The sequence below is a fragment of the Labrus mixtus genome, chromosome 4, assembly GCF_963584025.1.
Source record: "Labrus mixtus chromosome 4, fLabMix1.1, whole genome shotgun sequence".
In the NCBI taxonomy this organism is placed as follows: domain Eukaryota; kingdom Metazoa; phylum Chordata; class Actinopteri; order Labriformes; family Labridae; genus Labrus; species Labrus mixtus.
The window spans coordinates 1,944,076-1,961,575 of NC_083615.1; the positions used below are offsets into that span (position 1 = coordinate 1,944,076).

The following is a 17,500-nucleotide window of genomic DNA, read 5'->3' on the forward strand; positions in this document are numbered from 1 at the left end:
AGACCGGCTCTTTATGTTGTGTCTTCATATAAAATGTGTTATAAATTGGCGCTAAACAAATAAAGATTGATTGATTTGTGTGGAACGCCCTCCAGCAAACTCTAAGGATCGGAGTTCTTCCCTCTCGTCCAGAGTTTAGGAATTTGACTTCGAACAAACTTTGTTTCAAATTGTTGTTTTCAACTGTTTTAAATGATCTCAGTGGTTTTTGTCCCAGATTCTGAGTGTTTGATGTGTTTTTTGCTTGTTTTACTGAGCTTGTAATCTCGACGGCGTTGGAAATGAGGGAAAACCTCAGTGTCTTTTCGAGAATAAATAAAGGTTTGAAATGAAATGAAATGTATTGAACCTGAAAGTTTTTAGTTCAACTTGGGGGTTAGGGTGACTCTTAACAGATCAGGCAAACCTTAATGGGAAATCTACCTGCTGTAAAAGTGAGAACTCCATGACATAATGTGTTAATGCCTGAATAAATCCACATAGAGTATAAACTCAGATTAATCGCCCTGTTTCTAACCATGCAGTAAATTGGGATTTAACAGTCATGTTCCAAACTGTTGCAAAAACTGACTGTAACATTTATCTACAGAAGTGTGTTTAGGCTCGTGTGTGTGTGTGTGTGTGTGTGTGTGTGTGTGTGTGTGTGTGTGTGTGTAAAGACTGTAGGTTCATCACAACTGTACAACCATCTGATAGTGTACAGTAAGTGTTTCACATGTTGGAAAAAAACGCTTCTTAAAACACACCACTCTGCATCAGCTGCAGCTCGAGTGTGTGTGTGTGTGAGAGGAAGAAAAAAGAGGGATAAAAGCGGAGTGGAGAGGAGGAGATGGGGGCCACAGTGTAGATAAGGCAGTCTTGTTCCTTATTTATGTCTTATTATAGCTACAGCGGGGCCAGGCCACAGACACAGTCACCGGGGACACAATGATGAACTACTCGACAAGACAGCCTGCTCACTCCTGGGAAGACACACTCTCCCTCTATTCCTCGCCCCCTTTCGCTCCTTCTCCTCCTTCTTTTAACACTTCCCCTCTCCCTCTGCTCCGGCTTGTTTTTTTTAACCCTTTTGTTTCCCTTTTCCCTCCGACAACCTCATTCTGTCTCTGACTCCACGACTCTCTCTCTCCACTGTATCCTCACTCTTTCCCCACATGTCTTTTCCAGTCTCTCTGCAACACAGGAAGCAGAGGGGATGGCAGAGTAAATAGGGAGTTACCCAAAGGTGCTGCAGTCGAGTGGAACGGCAGGCAGGTGACATGATTAAGACATCCCCCTTTTTCCCTCAAGCACACAGAGGATCTCTCACTCTCTTTCCCATATATACTCCCTCTGTTGTTTCTAATTCTCTCTCCTTCACTCTCCCTCTCCTTTTCTCTCTTTCTCTCCCTCTCCTTTTCTCTCCTTCTCTCTCCCTCTCCTTCCCTCTCTTTCTCTCCTTCTCTCTCCCTCTCCTTTTCTCTCCTTCTCTTTCTCCCTCTCCTTCTCTCTCCCTCTCCTTCTCTCTCTCTCTCCTTCTCTCTCTCTCTCTCTCTCTCTCCTGGGGTGACCTGCAGAGGTGGATGTGACTGAGCTCATTACCCGCCTTAATGAGAAGACAGCTCCACCGAGACAGCAGCTGCAACTTACCTGAACACCGTGCACACACACACACACACACACACACACACACACACACACACACACACACACACACACACACACACACACACACACACACACACACACACACACACACACACACACACACACACACACACACACACACACTCACAGGAGAACGCGTGTAAATACCTGCTATACTAACGACTGAAACAAGCAAACGCTCTTGATTATACCTTGGAGAGAGAGGAAGACTCGGAGTGAGCGAGGGAGGAGGAGTGTGTGAAGTCTCCCACGCTGAGCTGTTAGATAGCAGCCACACTCTGCTGTATCTTAGTTGTTGTTTTATGGAATTACCCTTGTACCAACATGCTCTTCCTGTGAGTAAAGCTTTTTTTTTTTGCCTGGTTCAGGAAAATTAATGTCTATGAGCGCAATACAATCCATCATAGGCTGAAAGCAGAGGTCATTCAGGAAATGATAGCAGGCAAGATAGGCTCACACACACACACACACACACACACACACACACACACACACACGCACACAGATGGAGAGTTTGTAAGGAGGATATAGAAACATGGGGGGCACAGGATCCTTTTTGCTAAACTTTCTCCTGTTTTTACTCTTTGACTTTGTTAAAGTTGAAGAAGTTCAGACGGAGCCGCAGAGAGTGAAGCATGTGGATTATTTACAGGAAACAGAGACGTGGTCATGTTTGAACATTTCAGGAACTGCTGCCAGTAAAATATCTTTAATGTAAGTATTGATGACTGAAAACTTACTCGGAGGGAGGAGGGGGAGGACAGAGGATGGGGGGAGAGAAATAGGCCTGAACTGACCACAACACAATCCGAACAGCTTGCTTTATTCATTATTTATTGTTAATTATCTTTTTAGAAACACAAAGGACAAAACAACACAACTGCTGCTAACTTTTTTTTATTGCAGCTGCTATTTTATTATAAATCTGTACCGGTATATTTTATTTAGACATGTCTATTGCTGCTACTGTGTACAGTATATTATTTGTATATAACTTTGTGTTTTTATTTTATTTTTTGTATCTGTGTGCTGTTCTAACCACATTTATTGAATCAAAATTTGGAAGCCAACTTTTGGAAACATCCGCTCACCAGGATCAGCCACATTTCCTTACCAGTGTTGATACACGTCACCTTGTGCACTAGAAAGAATTTGATCCCTAAATCAAAACATCTAATCACCTCTATCATACTTCTTCTATCTGTTTGGTTTGTTCACTGTGTGCTACAGGTGTCAAATTATACCATCTCCCACAATGCAACGTCAAGCTGTTCAGTTAATAGAAATTGAGTCACTATGGGACGGAAAGATCTGTAATCTGTGAATGTACAACTACACAAAATGTTTTAAAATATCAGGCAATAAAGATTAATACAGTAGAACCAAGCATGAAGTCAGACAGAGGAACAACAGAGCATCACTTGTTTTCTACTAATTAAAAGATCTTGTATGAACTAATAATCTAATATCACATCAAATGTAAGTGATCCTGTGAACAGGCAGTTTGACAAACAAAGCTTAACTTCAAAAAAGTGAAACATCTCTTTTTACTTGAGTATTGTGTTTTTTTTTTCCTATGAATTGTCCTTTAAAAGTCCTGCTGAGGAAAGAAACCATAACTTTTGTAAGGTTTTAAAGGGATACTTCACCATCTGCATTAATCTTTGTATCATTAGAAACCTGGTAGTATTTTTGAATGGTCGTGCATCCCGCCCTCATTTTCCCCTGAGATGAGAAATCTTTGTATTTCTGAGTCTGTAAAGGAGCTTCAAGTGACGCAAGAATCGTCATATTGCGTCACTGGAAGCTGTTGCGGTTAGCGGGGTGAAACTACAACGCTAGTTCCTCATATTATCGACCACTGAAGCTACAGACCAATCACAGATCAGCGGGTGGGAACTCACTCCCAGAATCCAAACTTAACGTCCGCCATATTGCTTTGAAGCTATGCTAACAGGCTCTATGGAGAAAGCTGATGATGGCGAAAAAATATAAATATAGCGGCGAGACGGCTGCTGATTCTGAACTAGAGGACCTTAGTGGGAGTGGCCTGCGGTGCTGTGCATTCTGGGATTTGGTGTCTTTCATCCACATGAGTCAAAAAGACACTTTCTGCCTTTTCTCGGCCAAGAAGGCACCAAGTTCAAAATGTATTTCACATTTCTACATATATGACCCAATGTCAGTACAGAGTCATGTTTCAACGGGTGAAGTAGCTCAATATGTGACATGTTGTCATGTATGCACATATAACTGACCATATAAAGAACTCTGAGCGTGCAGCATGTGTCCATCTTTGTGGTTATTGATAAAAGTCTTAATTGAAGAATCTCAAATAAGACAGATAAGAAGAATACCATCATGACACACGGGGAGGAATGTCATAAAGTCCCAGAGCTGCAATCTCTAGAGGGGGGAGTCAAGGGTGTCACGGCCATTCACACACACACTAACACACACACACACACCCTTCTCATCATTTCCGCACATGCAAAGATGTTGACAGATTAATCACATGCATTAATTATTGACAGTCACTTCAATGTGTAGAGCAAACATCTTTCATCCTCGCCCCTGTTTTGAAATCATTTATGCTGCCTTCCCCTACATGGATAATCATGATAATCATAAGACTATTGATTACAATACTTGAAGCACAAGGGCGTATTGATAACACACACATGCACACACAGCCGCACATCTCAGATGAGATTGGCACATGGACGGGGGGAGAGAGAGAGAGAGAGAGAGGGAGAGAGAGAGAGCGAGGGATTCAAAAAATGCCTCTGAAGTTGAACGGACATCTGAGCTTCCAAGACAAATACACACACACACACACACACACACACACACACACACACACACACACACACACACACACACACACACACACACACACACACACACACACACACACACACACACACACACACACACACACACACACACACACACACACACACATGGAAGCAGTGTAACCCAACATCTGGGAGAAAGTGACATAAAGAGGTTGAATAATGCGGGACAGGGTGACACGGGAAGAAGGACATTTTTGACATGAAGATAAAGGTAGCTAAGTCTTGTTCTAAAAAAGGATGGATGAGAGAGCCCCCCTCTCTCTCTCTCTTTCCCTCTCTCTTTCCCTCTCTCTCTCTTTCTCTCTCTGTCTCTCTCTTTCTCTCTCTCTCTCTCCCCCCCTCTCTCTCTCTCTCCTCCCCCCTCTCTCTCCCCCCCTCTCTCTCCCCCCTCTCTCCCCCCTTCTCTCTCTCTCTCTCTCTCTCTCTCTCTCTCCCCCTTTCTCTCTCTCTCCCCCCTTCTCTCTCTCTCCCCCCCTCTCTCTCTCTCTCTCCTCCCCTCTCTCTCCCCCCCTCCCCCCCCCCTCTCTCTCTCTCCTCCCCCCCTCTCTCTCCCCCTCTCTCTCCCCCTCTCTCCCCCCCTCTCTCTCCTCCCCTCTCTCCCCCTCTCTCCCCCCCTCTCTCTCTCTCTCTCCTCCCCTCTCTCTCCCCCCCTCTCCCCCCCCCCCTCTCTCTCAGTGATGGACAGAGGGGGTTTTATCTGTCTGACAGTGTGAAGGATGTGTGGTCAGGTTCTACTCTGATGCTCCTGTCCTTTTAGTAAATCAGCCTTCACTGTTGTCACCTGGCCGACCAACGGTCACACATCACTGATGTCACCCTTACAGGACGTCAAAACCCCTTCCCACACACACACACACACACACACACACACAACACACACACACACACACACACACACACACACACACACACACACACACACACACACACACACACACACACACACACACACACACACACACACACACACACACACACACACACACACACACACACACATCCAGATCATATAGTTTCCTTTACTTAAGCCGAATGACATGAAGGCAAATGAAGCAAAGTGACATCCTGCAGTAGCACACTGACCATGACAGCCGAGGGTCGAGGATTCAGTTTTGAGGTGTAAAACTGATAATCATGTAATTATTTCTCAATTTATTGAATATTAACATGAATGTTTAATATGAATGTTTTCCCTCTTGCCATCATCCTTAACCTGATTGAAAAGGTGTCGTCAGAAGCAAGAGCCATGAATAAGAACTGCCCGATACTGTACTTTAAATCATGTGAGATAATATACCAAGCACCAGAACGTGTCGAAAGGCCAGACGATTGTTTGTAAAAACTTAATGTTAATAGATTTTAAGACGTGTAGAATAAAAAAAATAAAAAAAACACTATAATTACTATAAGCAATAATTAAGACAGTGAAATTAGAGGTCTCCATAAATAAAACTAATAAGATGATAGTAGTAAACACTGAAATGTGTGTGTGTGTGGGGGGGGGGGGGGGGGGGGGGGGGTATCATGTATAAATATGTGGTTAAATGTATTTTATGACCCACAGAAGTGGTTGAAATAACATGTACTTAAAAGTTCCACATATCTGAGTTACAGTTATTGCAGCGGTACCATTATCTCTGTAAGTGCCAGTGATCTATCCATGCTGCAGATAATCCCAACCATGAGAGGGGGGGGGGGGGGGAAGAGAGAGAGAGGGGGAGGGATCAATACAACCCTCTCATTCAAGATCTATTGCTTTCTGATCGATCGCTCGGCCGATCGGCCCTCTGCGAGATCAACCACACTTCCTGTGTGAAAGCACAGCAGTCCAAGAAACAGAGGTGATTTAGATCCAGCGTCCTCTCAGTGCATTACATCATCATCTCTTACAGCTTCATCAAGAGAAGAGATTTTTTGCTCTCTTGTTTGCACATTGGTGATAATGCATGTGTACTTTACATTGGCTCCATTAATGTTATTGTTTATAATATCCATTTAATCAGAGTTCTGTTCTATGAGCAATCATGGTTTTTGGCCCTCTGCACCTTTAAGAAAAAGCTAAAGACCCAGCTCTTTCATGAATACCTACTAACTTAATGATGATGGTCTCCATATTATTGATGATGATGATGGTAATGACGATGGTTTTTGTTGGATAACGACGACTTATAAGATGGTTTCTATACTGATTAGAGCTCTCAAGAACTGCCCTCAATGTTGTGCTTTGCCTCTGGTCACTTCCTGTCAGCACCTGTGTGTCCAATCAGACTCAAAGCTGATCGTTTGCTCTTACTGACATTGTTCCCTTTTTTCTAGATCCTTGCTTGTGTTGTTCTTACTCTCTGATGTACGTCGCTTTGGAGAAAAGAGTCTGATAAGTGAATTGTAGAATTGTAGAAAACATTTAACTACCATTTTAAAGTATCTGACATAAACAAAAGTCTCCTCTGTGATTATACATTTCAACTCTTTGTCTTGTTTTTTTTTTTTATTCTTATGTAAGTTTGTTTGGTGGAAGATTAGTCTGGACGGCATTAGTCTGTGAGGGTTGCCAGTTCAAGTCCCGGTGAGGACCAAATCTTGAACTTGATCTGGTAGCAGACAGGTGCCTGCAGCACTGCCAGGGTGCCCTTGAGCACAGCATTAAACCCCCACCAGCTCAGGAGCGCTCACTCTGACATCTCTCCTGTTTGTGCATGTGTGTGAAGCATGTCTCAATAACAGAGTGAAAAATTGAATTTCCCCTCCTTGCGGGATCAATAAAGTAAATCTTCTTGTTTGTTTGTTTGTTTGTTTGTTTCAGAGTAGAAATGAGAAAAACTCTTCTTCAGCATGTTGTGTGGACTTTCTTTTGCATTAAGATACGATCATGTGCAAACTGTTGAAACAAACTTCCCTCGCGGGGCAATAGGAGGTATCTTACTGTGATTATAGTTATAATTATTTTAGATTCCTTAGTCCTGTAGTGAGAGTATATTTGAATTTAACTACATGTTAAAGGACTGCCAGGAGACATTTTCATTTGTGGTAAATCTTTAAAGTAAAAATGTTATTTAAAAAACGATGCAAGAATAAAGTCACTTAAAACTCAATATATGTATTGTATATAATACTCAATCAACTCAATATAATGGTAACGGGCTCATCATCAATGGAGAATGCATGACTCATCAGACTCATGCTGCCTGAAACAGAGTTCACTGTTTGTGTTCTTTGAATCATAAATATGAATTCCTTTTAAACAAAGTGTTTTTTCAAACAGGTATAAATAGAGCTGCTGCATAAAGAGCAATTAAAGGGATCATTAAAAAAACATGGTAGTACCAGGTACAGTACCTATGGCACTCCCTCTCTCGCCTCAAAGCATCGTGTAGGACAAAGTCACGAACACCTCTGCCTCCAAAGCCCCCCAACAAGCCCCACCCCTCCCCCTCCTCCTCCTCCTCCCCCCCCTCCTCCCCCTCCCCCCCCTCCTCCTCCCCCCACCCCTCCTCCTCCTCCTCCCCCTCCCCCTCCTCCCCCTCCTCGTCCTCCCCTGGGCTCTCCTCTGTGATTGGAATGAAAGGTAATGGTCCTGAAAGAGGAAGAAAGGAGACTTTCCTCCACGCTTATCTCCTAACACCAACAGCTAGTGGAGCAAACACACACACACACACACACACACACACACACACACACACACACACACACACACACACACACACACACACACACACACACACACACACACACACACACACACACACACACACACACACACACACACACACAAAGTATTTGTGCTGCACGACTAAGGCAGAAATAACATTGGTTTAATTGTGAGACACATCAAAAGGAAAAGAAAACACATCTCACACGAGTAACAGTTTTGTCTCTTTGAGTGTACATAAAGAATATCCGGAAAGATGTAATGCTAAACAGATACAAAGTAATTTAATAGGAAGTTTAAAATATTCATAAATATTGAATTAATCATTTATAATAGATCTTAAATTAACTGCCGTCCTTGAAGTATTAGATGTGAGGAGCGAAGCCAGAGAGAGAGAGAGAGAGAACGATAAAGGATGAGCCCTCTAGACATTTTTCCTTCCCTGTGCTAACATCTCCTCCGTCTGATGAATGAATATTCATGTTTGATTCCAGACACTGCAGCTCGACAAAGGCAGGCAGAGCAACTAAAACACATATGGCTCCACTTGTGATTTAGAAACACCACTCGAGAGGGAGCTTTACTGCACAGTGGAGTTCAGATTAATAGACATCCTGTTTGTGTTTGTTGTCTTTGAAGGTGATGCACTGTGCACAGTCCTCACAACCAACTCATCAACAACTGCAGCTCGTTCACTGGCCAGATATATCAAATCCATAGGTTTCACTCTCAGTTCAGCAAGCGCATGTCATGTAGACTTTTAAAATAAAGGATTCAGGAAGCTATAAATGTTTCTTCCTTACATGCACTCTGTGAGGAGTTACACACACTAAGATTTTGTTTTTCTCATAGTCCACTGCACAGCTCCTACATCACACCTTTTCTACATTTTGTGTTTTTTATATTTTACATTTTTAAATTATATTTTATATATTGTAATATCTTCTTATTCTGTATTATTTAAGTTGTTTCTAGTTCTGCTTCATTTCCTTGTTAATTGTTTAGCACCAATACACCAAGTCAAATTCCTTGTATGTGTAAATGTACTTGGCAATAAACCCAGATTCTGATTCTGATTCTGATTCTGATCCTGATCCTGATTCTGATCCTGATTCTGATCCTGATTCTGATTCTGATTCTGATTCTGATTCTGATCCTGATTCTGATCCTGATCCTGATTCTGATCCTGATTCTGATCCTGATTCTGATTCTGATCCTGATTCTGATTCTGATTCTGATTCTGATTCTGATCCTGATTCTGATCCTGATTCTGATCCTGATTCTGATTCTGATCCTGATTCTGATTCTGATTCTGATTCTGATTCTGATCCTGATAATAAATAAGCTTAACCTGTTTTAGATCGTACACTTGCTTTCCTTTTGTGAAGAAAATGGGCAGCTCTATGATGTTGACTGAATCATAATTATAGAACTCCCTCCTCGGGGCTCTAACAGATATAATGAAGAGCCAGATCAGGAGAATATCCAGAGCAGTCCGCCTGAAATTATCGAGATATTTTCAGGAGTGAATATATGAAAACATCTTTACATGTCATGTAACTTGTTTCTGTTTGATGTCAAAGCACGTCTTCTTATAGACGACAAGTCGTGTTATGGGCCATGTGTTTTATTCCTGTGAACACTTTGAACATGTGTGTGTGTGTGTGTGTGTGTGTGTGTGTGTGTGTGTGTGTGTGTGTGTGTGTGTGTGTGTGTGTGTGTGTGACTGTGTGTGTGTGTGTGTGTGTGTGTGTGTGTGTGTGTGTGTGTGTGTGTGTGTATGTGTGTGTGTATGTGTGTGTGTGTGTGTATGTATGTGTGTGTGTGTGTGTGTGTGTATGTGTGTGTGTGTGTGTGTATGTGTGTGTGTGTGTGTGTGTGTGTGTATGTGTGTGTGTGTGTGTGTGTGTGTGTGACTCTGACATTGTGTGGAGCAGACAGTGGAGTTAAGGACAGTGAAGCAGCTCTCATCACATCCTCTCTCTCTCTCTCTCTCTCTCTCTCTGTCTCTCTCTCTCTCTCTCTCTCTCTCTCTGTCTCTCTCTGTCTATCTCTCTCTCTCTCTCTCTCTCTCTCTCTCTCTCTCTCTCTTCCCGCTGACGCAGCATCCTGCGACGGGGAATCTAACTGGTGACCTGAAAGTATTCATTCACTTTCCCCTGAAATCCCCACAGCGTTAGTGGGACGTGTGTGTGTGTGTGTGTGTGTGTGAAATCCCCACAGCGTTAGTGGGACGTGTGTGTGTTAATAAGGGGCTGAGTCTGCGTTTTGTGAGCCTCTCAGAGATAGCAGTGTCTCACAGTAGATTACAGTGGATCCAATCCATATACGCCCACCAGGCTCAACCAAGACCAGCACCGTATTCCTGTCTATCCCATAGCATGAGGAGGATAATGATGGGATAAAAGGACACACACAGACACACACACACCGAGAAAACAAGGCAGAAAACAGTGTTTGACTCACCAACAAGTAGAGTGTGAGCGATACATACTGTATGTAGAGGTATCAGTGTGGTGGATTTCAGTGTGAAGGTTTGCTGTATTCATCACGTCTCACACACTCATAGATCCTCCATCACACACATAAAGATCCACACCCCCCCAAACCCTCAAAAAATGACTTTCTGAAAGTGACTCTGGATAAAAGGTGGCCTTCAAGAGACCAACTGTGATGAGCAACAGCGTTTGGTCAGTTACCTCAATACATTTGAGTCAAAAAAGATTTTTAAAATGTATTTGTTTCATTATTTCTCATGGGAATTTTACTTTATTTTTTAAGTTCCTCCGCAATATAAACTCCTCAAAAAAAGTTTGGAAACATTATTTTGGTCAATTATTTGGCCCCTTTAACATTTCAGGGCATTTTGGCACATTTTTTTTATGGCGCTAACCAAACGTTTAGCTGTGTTGCACGGTCCTTACAAGTTACACCTCGTTGTAAAGGTGACTAATCAGGCTTTCCAACGATATGACATACAACACCAATTAGTATTATTAAAGGGGCGAAACAAGTGACCCAAATAATGTTTCCAAACTTTTTTTTGAGGAGTTAATATGCATTATGTGGCTTAGTTTTGTTATGTTGCTCTTTTTTATGTATGACTGTGACTGGTTTGTATATGAAATAAAATAAAAGCAAAAACTATATTCAGTTTTATCAAATTTTATCTTTAAAAAATTGAATGATTACTTTTTAAGTTCCCTATCAAGGACTGACATAAAACTTGTAGTAAAACCCAAATTTAATGACAATTTAGAAAATAAATAATTACAGGCAAAATGATAAGTTGCAAATCCTGATAATAATTTGTTGCTTAGTTTTTTAACGTCCCTGAACTTCCTTTCCCCGTTTTTAAATGCAGCCATCCCATAATGTAAAGAAGTGTAGAACTGCAGATTTGCTTTCTCACACTTGTTACAGAAATGTGTCACTCGAGGGGTCATATATACATATGACGCGTTATTTCTTGACAGATGTTAAGTATGTGTTGTTGAGTGTGACAGGGAACCAGAAGCAGAGCTATAAGGTTAGTTTAGATATACAATCAGTTCATCTGAGAGCACGGGCGGGAGGGGGGGGGGGGGGGGCGGGGGGGAGTAAGGAGATAGGATGAGGGCAGAGGGGTTAATAAGGCGGCTGGAATAATACAAGCGTTGGCAGCCCGGTGTGTCACTGGCTGCTAGCCCCCCTAAAAAGAGCAGGACACACACACACACACACACACACACACACACACACACACACACACACACACACACACACACACACACACACACACACACACACACACACACACACACACACACACACACACACACACACACACACACACACACACACACACACACACACAGCGGGAGAGAAGGACATGCACTGCTCAGTATGCAGCCCTGACATTGTCCACATCTGATACGGGACATTAGCCCCTAACTCCCTCCATACACCGCTGCCCTTCACTTTATATTACTTTATGTTAATAGAAAAATATTACATACAACATCATTTGTCTTTGTTACCACGGCACCCCACACAACTGATTTAAATGCATGTGTTTACCTCTGCAGACAGGTGAAGACAGGGGGAAGGGTGGGTGACTGACTGTGTGTGTGTGTGTGTGTGTGTGTGTGTGTGTGTGTGTGTGTGTGTAATAGGGGAGGGTACAGATGTGAGGATCTCATTCAGATGTATTGATCGTATACCCACCTCTCAGCAGGACCGGGCTGTAACATTTATATAGTTATATACTCTATATGTTGAGTGCAGGACCCTGACATCAACCTGCCATCACCCACAACTCCACATCTTTATTAAACACTGGTTCTTTTGTGAGGAGCAAAGTATGGTGTAAAAAAAGATTTCAATAACTTACTCTTAACAATTGTTCAATATATAAAAAGAATAGAATAATATAGAATTACTTTATTGATCCCAAACTGGGAAATTGTGGTGTTACAGCAGCAGGTTCTCCAAACACACAATATTATCAAATAAACACAATATAATATTAAATAAAAAGTAAATAAGCACAAAGAATATCAAAACTAAGAATGAGAAAATACATCCAGGATTTAACTTAGCATTACTAGTCTTAAATATGTCCCCCAATAACTATGTGGGCTGTTTCCCTGACAGTTGCAGCCTAAAATGCCTGAAACAGGGGCAGAAATATTCAAAGTTGCTATGCAGGTTACATTGCTTTAAAGCATTTTCTTTTGTATAACACACATACACATCCACTTCAAGCCAGTGAGAGAAACACTTTAGCTGAGTATGCTTCGTCTTGTAATGTCATTTTCCATATCGATTAGTTAAACGCATAATCACTAATCAAAACTAAAGTCATGTAAAGTCGCGTTTTCAACTGCAATCACGGCATACAGTTACACATTGCACTGATTTTGTTGCGGCGCTGTAGTGTGATCAAAAGGGGAAAAGGCTTTCAAGTCGAGCAGAGAGGCTGCAGGCATGAGGTGTACCCCACCAATAATTTGTCAAAAATGTTTTGAATACAGAACTTGGAACTCTGAGCGCACGTTCAGCCTGCGGAGGGATTGTTTATTTGAGATAGGCCTACAGCTGCCAATCGTTTGTCTCTGTTCACAGAAACTCCAGATCGCAGTGGAACCTCAGACTTATTCAGAGCAACACAAGTTTCTATTGATTATAAATCCTGTTTTCATTTTGGAGTTTGCAACTCTGCACGTTTTGCTAATGCTCTCCGTCTGTCCGTGTCTCTTTGTGGCACACATGTTCTGCACTGTTGGAGTAATTTGTTTAATTATTATTTATTTAATATTCACATTTTAGTAACAGCGTTTGCATGTTTTTAAAGAAGATTCAACAGCCGAAGTGTTATTGAAGATTATATATAGATGATAAAAAAATCAGAGATAAGAGTTCACACTCACTTTAAATTTGCTAGAATGTGTTAATAGACACTGGTTCAGCGGGCGCCATGTATTTATTATTATAATATAATAAGTGTCCCTTTACAGAAAATACACTGCTATTGTTAGTGCCTATATATTATGTATTGTTTCTATTTTATTTGGAATCAAACATATTCACAGACATTTGCACAGTCATCATTGGTTAGATAACTTCCAGAGGGATCCCTCTTTGCATTTTTTTACAGCATAATTATAGAACGAACGAACTAAGAGTAAAATAATAATAAAAAAAATAAAGGTAAAAATAAGAAAAAGCGGGTGTCTTTCTATGAATAAGAAAAATAGATACACGATTTCCATTCTCCCTGTAGCTTCTGAAATTTGTTTTTCTAAAGCCTCAATGAAAAGTCGATTCATTCCATTATATAGCCTAAATATCAGAAATTACAATGTACCAGTTTTCTATAGATGGAGTAACTGGACTGAATTTTTTGAATGTTCTAATCAGAAAAATAAATAATAAGAATAAGAAAACATTAAAAACTAACCCAAATAAAACCTCTTTGTCATTGGTCTCCACACCTCACATGGGGATAAGACATGTTACAGACAGGTCGATGTCACACTGTCTCACCCTGACGTCCTCTCTGACCTGGATGGAAACATCTTTAGAAGCTTAGAGGTCGCCTAAACCTGCTCTGTCTGGGATTTGTGTGTACAACTGTGTGACTATGTATATGTGTGTGTGTGTGTGTGTGTGTGTGTGTGTGTGTGTGTGTGTGTGTGTGTGTGTGTGTGTGTGTGTGTGTGTGTTTGTGTCATCTGTGTTCCCATTTGTCCATAAGTCAATGGATCAATGCTGAGGCTGAAAGCTCTCACTCGTATCGACCTGTCATTTAAAACCTTGATGATCACTGGACTTTAATGTAAGTACCAACTTAACATCAGTCAAACTCAACAATTTGAATTTATCACACGTGCATTCACGCACTTCGGGGAGGACAAACCTTCTGCGACAGATAAATCATCGTCATGCGGTTACATTTCAGAGATTACTATTTTGACCTGAGTTTGGCATCAAAGGTGGAAGGACTTGGTCTCCATGCCAGAGCGATGTGCATGCCATACTCTGATGCTATGTGAGTGAGTAAATGTACTGTAGGTTACATTGTCATGCATGGAAATGTTGTGGGATTTACAGAGTGCAGGGACCTTACATTTAAACGATTGTGCACTCTGTCATCTGTGGGATGTCAAAGCTCATACATTACACGGTTAAAACACGTCTGTAACTCCACCACTCAGCGCTAACGCTAACATGTATGTGAATGTGGGGGCATGTATGTGCTCTGCATATGTACTGTATTTGTGTGTGTGTGTGTGTGTGTGTGTTTATGGTATATATTGCTCATATATATATTGCCCAATCCCTTAAGTGCTGATTACCAAGGTGTAGATTGATAGTTGGCCTCGACATGGTGTTTAATCATAATGGCATTCCAAAGCAAAAAAAAAAAAAAAAATGGGGGTTGTTATGAATGAGCATGGTGACATCATGTAGGGGTCATTTATAAGAAGAGAGACCCAAAAACCAGAGGAGGAACAAGACTGAGAAACTGAAGTCTTAATGGCGTCGTTTTCTACAATTCTACAATTCACTTATCAGACGCTTTTCTCCAAAGTGACGTACATCAGAGAGTAAGAACAACACAAGCAAGGATCTAGAAAAAAGGGAACAATGTCAGTAAGAGCAAACGATCAGCTTTGAGTCTGATTGGACACACAGGTGCTGACAGGAAGTGACCAGAGGCAAAGCACAACATTGAGGGCAGTTCTTGAGAGCTCTAATCAGTATAGAAACCATCTTATAAGTCGTCGTTATCAAACAAAAACCATCGTCATTACCATCATCATCATCAATAATATGGAGACCATCATCATTAAGTTAGTAGGTATTCATGAAAGAGCTGGGTCTTTAGCTTTTTCTTAAAGGTGCAGAGGGACTCTGCAGATCACATGGAGTTTGGAAGTTCATTCCACCACCGGGGGGCGACAGAGGAGAAGAGTCTAGTCAGAGACTTAGGACCCTGTTGTGAAGGTTGGATCAGACGCCTTTCATTGGCTGAGCGTAGTGGGGGGCGGGAGTGTAGACCTGGATGAGTTAAAGTAAGGAGGAGACGTTTTTGACGTTTTTGTAAGGGAGCAGAAGTAAAACTTGACCCTTTGTGATAAAAAAAAAAACAGCCTTAAAATTGAAAAAGACAGGGGGCACAGATGGCCTAGCGGTTAGGTCACGCCCAGTGTAAGGAGGCTATATTCCTCTAAGCAGGCGGCCCAGGTTCAAGTCCAGCCCTGTGGCTCCTTTCTATGGCCTCAAACGCTCCAATCCTCTGGAATTCCCCGCCCATCTCACTACGTCTTTCTGACTCTGTTGAGTCTTTTAAAAAGCAGTTAAAACGTTGATGTTTGGACCGGCCTATGTGTAATCAGGACCACCCAGTGTACCTACTCATCTATGTTTTACTGTGCCAATGATTGTTCCTGGTTATAGCAGGATTTTATAACGTGGTCCATGACGTATTTTTTCTTCTTGTTGTTTTATTGTAGGCATGATGTTGTTGTTTTATTGTAGGCATGATGTTGTTGTTTTATTGTAGGCATGATGTTGTTGTTTTATTGTAGGCTGTGTTTTGTTGATTTAAAGCACTTTGTGACCTTTGTCTGTGAAAAGTGTTAAATAAATAAACTTTACTCACTCTCCAACATGTCATACCCCACTCTCTCCAATTTCCAACTGTCCTATCAAATAAAGGCAAAAAGCCCCACCAAAAAAATCTTTAATAATAAAATTGTAAAAGACGGGAAGTGAACGGCCAAGCAGAACATAAAACCCCATTTGGATAGAATAGGTCCATGCTTTTGTTTTGTAGCTTCACATTAAAATCTGCAGGTCCCAACAAGACCGGATCCGACTCAAACAGCTGATTCATCCAAAGCTACTTTTCTGCAAGTCAGATCCAACTTATCAAACTGAAACACAAAGATGGCGTACTATTAATGATACTTTAAATGGATACACCATGACTACCTATAACTGGAGAGACTCTCTGAATGTGTGCCTTATTATCTCCATATTTGGTCACCCTGCAAAGTGTGGTTATTCGGGACAGCTATAGAGCGCCACAGGAATGAGTCCTAAAACAGACAAAGTGGTTTAAAACGACCAAAAGGCCTCAGAAAGAAGAACTGAACATTCATTTTTTCTCTTTTTAAAAAAATATTCCTGAAAGTGGCAAAGTGTTAATCGAATAAAACTTGAGCCAATCATAGGCTAGTGGGCACGTCCTGACTAATACAGATTTCCTCAGCTTCTCTCGACACTCACATGGACACTAAAGGAATTCATGTCTTCCTCACTGCTACACACAACCAATAAACGGAACAGGAAGACGACGGAGAAGATTGGATGCAGGGAGGAGGGTATAAGAGCTTGTGCTCATTACAATCAATTAAGGTCAGGTCGAGAGCAGAGCCGGGTGGTGAGATGGGGGGGGGGGGGGGGATAAGGACGAGGGAAAGGGGGTGGCATCCCGGCAAATGTGGAAAGAGGGCCAATTAAAGGGAAAGCAGGGGGGAAATATGAATGATTTAGTACTTTTTACACACATGGGGACTCACACATATATGTATGTAAAGCACACATCTATTGAACGTAATGTCAAGCTTAGAGTAATCCTACAGGAGCAGCAGTGCTGTGTGTTTTGTGAGTTTGGACATGAGACCTAATAACTTAAGGATGAGTAGAAGCCTACATGAAAGAACTACTCAGCTCCCCCCCCCCCCCCCCCCCCTCCCCCAATGAACACTTTCAACCCTGCAGCCCTCATGCCATGCATTCACTGCTGTTTGACGAATAAGTTCCATTTAAGGTCATTCTGATTTCTTAGCTCAAG

The 17,500-nt window shown here is 41.8% G+C and overlaps 1 protein-coding gene across 1 annotated transcript in view; it reads right to left on the reverse strand.

Moving 5' to 3' along the window:
• The window catches only part of wwox (WW domain containing oxidoreductase), a 171,572-nt gene that overhangs the window by 35,619 nt on the left and 118,453 nt on the right, over window positions 1-17,500 (reverse strand). The gene's annotated exons all lie outside the window — the stretch shown is intronic.